Source organism: Salvelinus alpinus, chromosome 12, assembly GCF_045679555.1.
Source record: "Salvelinus alpinus chromosome 12, SLU_Salpinus.1, whole genome shotgun sequence".
Classification (NCBI taxonomy): domain Eukaryota; kingdom Metazoa; phylum Chordata; class Actinopteri; order Salmoniformes; family Salmonidae; genus Salvelinus; species Salvelinus alpinus.
Window position 1 is genome coordinate 18,360,146 of NC_092097.1, and position 10,873 is coordinate 18,371,018.

General features: G+C 45.0%; 1 long non-coding RNA gene across 2 annotated transcripts; it reads right to left on the minus strand.

The window, feature by feature from the left end:
* Positions 1 to 3,152: 3,152 nt before the first annotated feature.
* LOC139535638 (uncharacterized) lies at positions 3,153 to 9,061 on the minus strand. Of its 2 annotated transcripts, XR_011667171.1 has the most exons (7): positions 8,205 to 9,061; positions 7,061 to 7,904; positions 6,767 to 6,951; positions 6,554 to 6,667; positions 6,345 to 6,451; positions 4,779 to 6,193; positions 3,153 to 4,710 (listed from the first exon to the last, which is right to left on the minus strand). It is a non-coding gene; the product is annotated as an uncharacterized lncRNA (long non-coding RNA). The 2 variants fall into 2 exon arrangements; XR_011667170.1 differs by having other exon boundaries at positions 3,153 to 6,193.
* Between the last annotated feature and the right edge of the window lie 1,812 nt (positions 9,062 to 10,873).

The window sequence follows — 10,873 nt, forward strand, 5'->3', positions numbered from 1 at the left end:
AAGCCTTCGACTCAATTTGGCATGAGGGTCTGCTATACAAATTGATGGAAAGTGGTGTTGGGGGTAAAACATACGACATTATAAAATCCATGTACACAAACAACAAGTGTGCGGTTAAAATTGGCAAAAAACACACACATTTCTTCACACAGGGTCGTGGGGTGAGACAGGGATGCAGCTTAAGCCCCACCCTCTTCAACATATATATCAACGAATTGGCGCGGGCACTAGAACAGTCTGCAGCACCCGGTCTCACCCTACTAGAATCCGAAGTCAAATGTCTACTGTTTGCTGATGATCTGGTGCTTCTGTCACCAACCAAGGAGGGCCTACAGCAGCACCTAGATCTTCTGCACAGATTCTGTCAGACCTGGGCCCTGACAGTAAATCTCAGTAAGACCAAAATAATGGTGTTCCAAAAAAGGTCCAGTCACCAGGACCACAAATTCCATCTAGACACCGTTGCCCTAGAGCACACAAAAAACTATACATACCTCGGCCTAAACATCAGCACCACAGGTAACTTCCACAAAGCTGTGAACGATCTGAGAGACAAGGCAAGAAGGGCCTTCTATGCCATCAAAAGGAACATAAATTTCAACATACCAATTAGGATCTGGCTAAAAATACTTGAATCAGTCATAGAGCCCATTGCCCTTTATGGTTGTGAGGTCTGGGGTCCGCTCACCAACCAAGATTTCACAAAATGGGACAACCACCAAATTGAGACTCTGCATGCAGAATTCTGCAAAAATATCATCCGTGTACAACGTAGAACACCAAATAATGCATGCAGAGCAGAATTAGGCCGATACCCACTAATTATCAAAATCCAGAAAAGAGCCGTTAAATTCTACAACCACCTAAAAGGAAGCGATTCCCAAACCTTCCATAACAAAGCCATCACCTACAGAGAGATGAACCTGGAGAAGAGTCCCCTAAGCAAGCTGGTCCTAGGGCTCTGTTCACAAACACAAACACACCCCACAGAGCCCCAGGACAACAGCACAATTAGACCCAACCAAATCATGAGAAAACAAAAAGATAATTACTTGACACATTGGAAAGAATTAACAAAAAAACAGAGCAAACTAGAATGCTATTTGGCCCTAAACAGAGAGTACACAGTGGCAGAATACCTGACCACTGTGACTGACCCAAACTTAAGGAAAGCTTTGACTATGTACAGACTCAGTGAGCATAGCCTTGCTATTGAGAAAGGCTGCCGTAGGCAGACATGGCTCTCAAGAGAAGACAGGCTATGTGCACACTGCCCACAAAATGAGGTGGAAACTGAGCTGCACTTCCTAACCTCCTGCCCAATGTATGACCATATTAGAGAGACATATTTCCCTCAGATTACACAGATCCACAAGGAATTCGAAAACAAATCCAATTTTGATAAACTCCCATATCTACTGGGTGAAATTCCACAGTGTGCCATCACAGCAGCAAGATTTGTGACCTGTTGCCACAAGAAAAGGGCAACCAGTGAAGAACAAACACCACTGTAAATACAACCCATATTTATGTTTATTTATTTTAACTTGTGTGCTTTAACCATTTGTACATTGTTACAACACTGCATATATATAATATGACATTTGTAATGTCTTTATTGTTTTGAAACTTCTGTATGTGTAATGTTTACTGTTCATTTTTATTGTTTATTTGACTTTTGTATATTACCTACCTCACTTGCTTTGGCAATGTTAACACATGTTTCCCATGCCAATAAAGCCCCTTGAATTGAATTGAATTGAATCATGCAGTGAGATCTATTTTTCTTGAAGTCAGTTGAGTTGAATCAACAAATCACAGCACATATTTTAGCACATATTTTACTACCTGCTTTGCTTCTGTGGGTACACTCGCAATGGCCACCATTATGCCATAATTGACTTGAATGGGGACGCACGTTTTATTCATTCTATTTCTATGGCAGCACATGGAGTCAGGAGCGGAGGAGAGGAGAAAATGTGCCCACCCCCAAAAAATTGTGAGAAAGTTATAGAGGGTTAAAGGTCATACCCCCTCCAACCTCTCATCATTATCGATAACAGGGGAGGTTAGTACAAGGTGTGAATTACAGGGGTGTCGGGGGGACTTAGATTAAATGCAACAAAAGTACAACTTTGAGGGGGGTCACTAATTTGTATACTATTTGTCTAAAATGTAGTGGTGAATGTTTTACAGTGGTAAATATGAAAATAATAGCTTCCAAATAAAACAAACACCCCTACATCTCTATCATGGTCTAAACCATTTATTTCTGTGTGTCGGCACTGTCCACTCAGTAGTGCTGAATTTCCTTGATAAAAAATGTCCTTTATTCCAATGCATTAGATTTATCTGTTGATTTATCATTGTTTGCTTTTGTCAGTCAGCTGTTTAGAGCACTCATTGCTTTGTTTTTCAGGTACTGGTGTTCTCCCTGCCATCCATGGCCAGAAGTAGTACACCATTTATTTAGCTTCATTATTTCTATCAATTTTAGTTTTTTTCCTGGGTTGGCTGACGATGGTCAACGATATCATTAGACAACCAACCTACATCACTACTTGTTTTTGTAAGAAGTGTTGACATGATGAATGCACTGAGGTGTCTGCTTAAACTACGAGCACACAGCTCGGACACCCATGCATACCCCACAAGACATGCCACCAAAGGTCTCTTCACAATCCCCAAGTCAAGAACAGACTATGGGAGGCACACAGTACTATATAGAGCCATGGCTACATGGAACTCTATTCCACATCAGGTAACTGACGTAGAATCAGATTTGAAAAAACCCAGATACAAATACCCCTTATGGAACAGCGGGGACTGTGAAGAGACACACACAGGCACACACACACATGAGACACGCACTCTACACACACATACACATGGATTTTGTATTGTAGATATGTGGTAGTAGAGTAGTTGTCTAAGGGAACACACTTAATGTGTTGCGAAAAGTGTTATGAAATGTAATGTCATGTAACATTTTAAATTGAATATAACTGCCTTATTGTTGCTGGACCCCAGGAAGAGTTGCTGCTGCCTAATGCGTATCCTTAATAAATACAAATAGAGCTGGACACCGATGCGCATCCAATCCATCCAACAAGTGGCTATATGTTAATGACAGTAGGCATATAAGGGGACTCTTTTGGTTAGAAGAGGTTTTAATGTTCGGTTAGAAGCACTTGATTGTGCAATGGCATAGGTCTACATTGTTTTGGATTTATGCCCATGACAACTGTTTTCAAGGCAAACCACAACTAAATGTTACATAGGCATAGTTACACTTCCAGTGCATTTTCCTAGATCTCCAAGATCCATGATCTGTACAGTTAAATGTTCTAATTCAATTATTAAATACTTCATCATGAAAAACAACACCATCATAAATGTCATTAACATAAGGAAGGAATGGTAGTGTTTTATGTCACACAATCTGTGACGACTCCAAGGATCATGGACAAGTCATGAACTAGGGTGTAAAACACATTTTGATGTATTATATTGAATGTAGGCTACCTGTTCATGTGTGTAAAATTGCGTCGGCTGAGAGAGTAGGCTCCCAGCAGTGGAGGTTAAGCGCAAGTAAACACCATTTACCCACATTTATCAGAAAAATACATTGAAAGGAGCATGACTTTTTTTTTTTTACTGTGCCCGTCAGAGTTTACCCACCAATTGTTTTACCACTACATCACTGGCTACCAGTAGGCCTATTAGAAGTTCATGGTAATACACATTTTAGCCTAGTCTAGTATGTTGTCCATGTGTGTTAAGGTGACCATCCCATATTTCCCAGGACACTTTCAGAACTATTTCAGGTGCCCCAACTTTTCAGGCTACAAATTAAGTCAATTATTCAGCAAGACGCATCAGGTAATGTAGGCCTAATCAATGGCAATGGCTGAATGTCATGAGGCACACTGTTTGGTGTTTTGTAACAGATGTCTATTTCCATTCATCAAATGGCACAAGTATAGGCTACATGCAGTTTGGATGCTGGAATTATTTTGGAGTGGACAAACATGCACAGGTAGCCTACTTTTTGAAGTGATTTGTTTAACAATCAGATTGTAATGGAGGCGCAGGGAGTCAGGAACCAGGTGGAGTTGGTGAATTCAATAGGAACGAACATGGAGTGAATACAAAAACAGGAGTAGCATCTAAACATAAAAACAGGAAACAATACTACGTAATGGATGATACAACAGAGTGCTAGATAAAGGGGAAGTAATCACCGTGTGATGAAGTCCATGTTTGCCTCATGACAGGGCGCAGGTGTGCGTAATGATGGTTGCCAGGTGTGCATAATGATGGGTTGCCAGGACCAGTGGTTAGTGGACCGGTGACGTCGAGCACCGGAGCGGGAGAAGACGTGATAGTACCCCCTCCCCCCGGCGTGTGGCTCCAGCCACAGGACGACGCCGGCCAGGGGAACCGCCCTGAGGGCGAGGAGCGTGCCGGTCCGGTCGGCGAAGGTGGAAATCCCAGATGATGCTGGGATCTAGAATGTCGTCCACCGGAACCCAACACCGCTCCTCTGGACCATACCCCTCCCAGTCCACCAGGTACTGGAGCCGACACCCACAACGTCGGGAGTCCAGGAGGGATCTGACAGCATAGGCGGAGCTTCCCTATATGTCCAGGGGAGGTGGAGGGGTGTCATGAGGTTCGGCATCAGCCAGGGGACCAGAAACTACCAGCCTGCGGAGGGAAATGTGAAAAGAGGGTGAGATCCAGTAGTTAGTGGGAAGCTGTAATTGGTATGTTACCTCATTGACCCGCCGGAGGACTTTGAATGGACCCACAAACTGGGGGCTCAGCTTCCGGCAGGGCAGGCGGAGTGGGAGGTTCCTGGTGGAGAGCCAGACCCGATCACCAGGATGGAACACAGGAGTCTCACTGCGTTGGCGATCCGCTTGCTCCTTTTGGCGGCAGACGGCACGTTGGTGCCTCACATCGGCAGCGTTCCAAACTTCCTCTGCCAGAACCACTCGTCCACCGCAGGGGCTTCGGTCTGGATCGGGGTCCACAAGGCCAGGGCAGGGCCTGCTTGTACCCCAGGACACACTGGAAGGGAGACAGCCCGGTGGGGGAGTGACGAAGCGAGTTCTGGGCGTACTCCGCCCAGGGAAGAAACCGGGCCAGTCATGCCAAAAAGTGTCCCTCTCTGCGTCACAATGGGATTTGATGAACTATTTGCGTTCATTGATATAGCAACGGTGTGATGACATAATGATTAGAATTTTGGAGTTCATTACAACATAAATTACGTTCTTTTCATCATAGCTATGCAAACAGGGGTGATTTCCGCAACAATTTCGCTGTTTAAGCAAGTTTTGTTTAGCTAATACAATGAAAACATTACTATGAACTCCTTTTGGGTACCTTGTTAACATTACAACATGAAATCCATGTTTTAAATGTTACTACGTTTCGGAAACGTGTAATCTGCTTGACTCATTAAAGTTATTTACCTTCACAGAACACAAAGTCGGCTAATTTCTACTCCATTCATATGCAAATCCGTTTGATTCATACACTGGCTTGTCTGGCTGTCATGTTTTTATTTTAACCTGCCCTTCCCTTATCTACACTGATATAATATCATTTCAGTAGTCCACTGTTATGATTCATCTCGCATAGCTCATTAGTACACCCTTGTGGTTGAATATATATGTTGTAGGTCCTAGGATACAACAATGAATAATGTGGAACAAATAAACACCATCAAAGGATACCTTACAACTTACAATAATGAACACCTTGTGAAACAGCTGTGAAAACCAACATGGCAATATTTAAGATTTGAATATATAAACTTTGATAGTTGTTTTGTACACTCACATGGCAATCATAGACTAAAATAGTGAATTCTGGTTTCTGGAATATAGAGGAGGTGGTTGCTGTGTGGGTGGGAAGTTGTCACTTGTTCTCAACAGGCAGCCAGTCTCGGAAGGGGGGCTCTGCTGCTCTCGTTGTTCTGAGTGTTTGAAGTGCTCGTGTTTTTAGTTCATCTGTGTATCTCACATATTATGTGCCCAGTATGATAGAGCAAAAAAAAATTATTAGCAGATAATGACAATAACAGTAGTTGTAGATGATGTAATGAAAAGTTGGAGGGTGGTTGTTAATGGAGGCCATCAGGTGGATCCACGTCTGGGTGTTGGGCAGAACCCCCTAGGTCCTGGAGAACAGGAGCAGAGTTAAAGGGAACAGGGGAAGAGACAGAGACATAAACACACAGGTTACACTTTACTGTGAGTAAATTTGATGGATTAGTGCAGTGTTATAAATGGGAGATATGTACTTTAACAATTTTGAAATGTGTAGCCTACCTCAAGCTGGTCCCCCTCTGACTCAGAGCACAGAGAATCAGACTGATCCGAACTCATTGGTTCTGGTGGATGAGATACGTCCTGGAGGGCTCGGACAGTCGATGGTCCTAAAGTCATTTGGAGAGGTAAATTGAATAGGTACATTTTTATAAGCTCAGCATAACTACCATTTTCGTGCTTTTTAAAATGTCAACCAAAGCTTAACACACTTTATCTATTGGGCTTCACTGAAGTGTAGGGCGTCAGGGCTTTGAGTAGTCGACCATCCAACTGCTCCAACTGGAGAAGATTGTTTGGCTTCCTCCGAGGTAAACCTAGGAAGACTAAGAGAGAAATATCAGTGTTAGGGAAACTGAAACTAGCTTCAGGTTATTTTGTGTGCCAATGCAAATAGTTAATGTCTGAGATTTTTTTATATTCACCTTAACAGATGGTGATCTCAGCTAGGAGCGAAAGAGCAGCGAGGATTCCCAGGTCTCGCCTTCCTTTCGTCCTTCTTCCAAACCAGGTAATTTGCCAGGATGTCGAAGCACTTGTTCCCTTTCTTGATTCTGCTCCGTTAGCTCTCCTTCTGTTTCTCCTTCGCCGTGTCGATGGTCAGTCTCACCTTGATTGATAACAGGAATAAATGCATTTATATTTCATATTACAAATACATCTCTTACATATCTCTTGGAGGGCCATGGAATAAATTAACATCGGACAGTCATTTTTACTTTGTCAAAAACCTCCACATTCATCTCAGTCCGTGCCTGAAGGTGGTCCTTGAAGGCGTTCTGATCTGGTTCGACAACTTCCACCACATCAGGTGGGGTTTCAGGGATCTGAAAGTACGTTATTCAAAAATAGCAATAGACAAACAACAAGTCAATCACAAATGACAAAGACTACAGTATATGCAATAATTGTACAATTGCATTGTTTCCCTCAGTCAACAGCTGTCGCTTCCATCTGTACTCGGTGGAGGCCTGGATGCTGCTGTTGTGTGCAAAGAGAATTACCTTCAGGTTGTTCTCCCACCCTTTCTGGTACCAATCAAGGGACTTGCCCAAAGCAGTGTTGAGGGTCTGGTCGGTCAATTCACCAAACGCGGAGGAGAGGGTAGGAGAGCGATATCTACTGACAATGTAAGATATTGATATATGTCTGATTATGTGCCATGGAAAACAAAGACAAATTGTTAAAAAAAACTTTTAAAAAAAACTATTGGTGACAGAATATAACTTATAACATGCTTGATGGGCTTCACCTCCAGCGCCAGTCTTCGCCCTCTCAAACTTCCCTCTCAAATTGTGTGTTCTCTGACAGAACATTCATTGAAATCATAATAATTTCAGATATAATAGACTGTGATAAACAAAAGGTTATTTTATTTGCCCAGCTATCCACCTCCTTGACAATTCCCCGTCAGAAGAAGTGTAGGTTGATTTTGGCAATCATGCGCTTCACTCCGAAATGGCCATCATGTATCTCGGTCAGCACAGCCTCCTTCTCCTCCTTAGTAAAAATCACCCTCCTGTGTGGCTGGCCATCCTTCCTCCATTAGGTAGATATGATTGCCTAACAAGTTGGAGGAGAAGAGTTGTTGAAATACTCAAGTCTAAGTATGTAGGCCGTCATTGTAAATAAGAATTTGTTCTTAACTGACTTGCCTAGTTAAATAAATAAAAATAAAATACATTTGCACTGCTCTCTTTCTCTCTCTCCATCTTTATCTGTCTGTCTACCACTCTCTTCCCACCTCTTCCACTTTCACCCCCCCAACCTCTGTGTCTGTTTAGCGAAGACACCTAGTTAAGGGCATTTGGAATTACCATAATTGCTTACACATATCCATTTGATTAATCAGGTTTAACTTACAGCTAGATACCTCCATATGGCAGGCATATAACTATATCAGCAGTGCTGGGCAGCCTGGCGCTCGGGAGAGCGGGAGCAGGTGTGACGGTACCACCCCCCTCTAGGGGCGTCACCCGGCGTCCCACCAGGGCGAGCCTGACGGGCCGGCCGAGGCATGGGCGCTGGACAAGCCGGCTGGGGCGTAGAAGCCCGACGAACCGGCAGAGGCGTGGAAGCCTGGCGAACCAGCTGAGACATGGGAGCCTGACGATCCGGTTGAGGTGTGAAAGCCTGATGATCCCGCTGGGAAGTGGGAGCCTGGTGAATCTGCTGAGGCGTGGGAGCCTGATGATCTGGCTGAGGCGTAAAACCCTGACGATCCAGCAGAGGCCTACCGTGGAATGGGAGCCTGCTGAGCCAACCGTGGAAGCCCGACGAGCCAGCTGAGGCACCCCGTGGTTCCATTGGCGGCGGCCCCGGACCCGAAGTCACCACCAAGACCAAAAAAACAGCACTCTGATGCTTCAAATGGTGGCTTCAGCATTCTGTAAGAACCAACGAAGGAGATGAGAAACAGGTACAGGAAGTGAACATTTAATTTTGCACAGACATGGAACAGGAACAGCGTCAGAACCGGGTAACACAATGACATTCAACAATTAATGCTGAAGCGGGGAACAGAGCTGGGGATCAGACAGATATAGGGGAGTTAATAACACAGGTGATTGAGTCCAGGTGAGTCTAATGAGTCGCAGATGCGCATGACGAGGGAAACAGGTGTGCGTAATGATGGTGGCAGGATGGCGTAGTGCTGGGCAGCCTTGTGTCCTCGAGCGCCAGGGAGGGAGAGCGGGAGCAGTGGAAGCTGCTGAGGGGAGAACGGCTCATAATAATGGCTGGAATGGAGTCAATTTAATGTTATCAACCACATGGAAACCACGTGTTTGATACCATTCCATTTACTCCATTCCAGACATTATTATGAGCCATCCTCCCCTCAGCAGCTTCCACTGAACTATATGTATAGCTAGAAACATGTAGATGACCAACTAGCTAGATGGAAATGGTTGTTGAAAAATGGTTGCACATAGCTAAATCCGTCCAGTTATCTAATAGAAGTTGACTGCCTAACGTTATTCAGAGAAATTCACAATTCAGGGTGTTGCGCCTCTTGTCGAGATCAGTGGTGCCTTCATAATACTTAGCCTGGTTGGAAAGATAAAAGAACATCTCCTCGAGGGATGCCATTGAAGTGCAAGCTACATACAAACAGAAAGCTACAATAACTGTAGCTATCTAGCTGACTAGGCAGGCTGAGGTAAATAAGGACACTAGCTAGCAACGTCAATGCAAAAGCAGCTTAAATAATTTGTTCCTATTTAACAATATTTAATTATATGAAGACAAATATATGGTAAAGAAAGAGTGTTCTCTTAACAGTATTTTCGATCCTCTGAAGCAGCAGGTAGTCAGCAGTTTGTCACCGTCAAAAACACCATCCTTGGAAAACAATTCTGAGGTGAAAATTTTGTGAGGACTGAGCGAGCGCTGATGAGCTGAAATAGAACTAGAACTGCCCACGTCCTCCTTCCTTCGCGACAGCTACGAGGTAAAATAGAGCCAAGCAACCAGCATAGCAAAGGTTCATTACGTAATCCGATCAGAATTTTTAAAGTTCTAGAAACAGCCCGAGCAACAGAAGCTATAACTCATCGAATCCCATTGTGATGCGGGGGTGGGGCGCACTTTTTAGCAGGGGAAACACTATTTGGCATGACAGGCCCACTTCCCTGCCGGTCCTGACAGTGACTTCACAGGAACCTCCCCAGGTCCTGGTGGGTCCTCTCCACCTGCCTGTTGGACTGAGGCCGGTACCCGGATGTGAAGTCTTTCCATCCTCGCAACCTGAATTGAGGACCACGGTCGGAAATGATGTCCTCCAGAAGGCCATAGTGCCGGAAGACCTGCTGGAACAATGGCTCAGCAACCTGGAGAGCGGTAGGGAGACCAGAAAGAGGTATTAAATGGCAGGATTTGGAGAATCTGTCCACAACAGCCATAACAGCAATGAAACCATCAGACATGGGAAGATCAGTGACAAAATCTATAGACAGATGGAACCAAGGCTGCTGAGGCACAGGGAAGGAGTTTCCCTGCTGGGGCGTGCCAGGGAGACATTGACTACTTACGGAGCAGGAGTTGACATAGCGGGCAATGTCCTGCACCAAGGTGGGCCACCAGTACTTAACAGAGATCGATTGAGTGGTGCGGGCGATATCGGGGTGTCCAGCGGCAAGGGATGTGTGCGCCCAGGTCAATAGCCAATCCCTTACCTCCGTGGGAATGTAGGTGCGCTCCAGAGGAGAGGTAGCAGGCGAGGGTTCCCTCTCCAGAGCCTGGCCTATGTCCATGGCCCAAAGCATGGGGGCAACGATTCGGGAGGGCGGTATGTTGGGCGCACTCAGGACCGGAACCTCTCCCGAATCGTGGAGATGGGACAGGGCATCGGCTTTGATGTTCTTTAAACCTGGGCGGTATGACAGGGTGCAGTTGAATCTGGTAGAGGAAAGTGCCCACCTTGCATGGCGCGGGTTCAGCCGCCACACTGTCCGTATGTACTCCAGGTTCCAATGGTCAGTGAGGATGAGAAACGGGTAAATGGCGCCTTCCAGCCAGAGTCTCCACTCCTC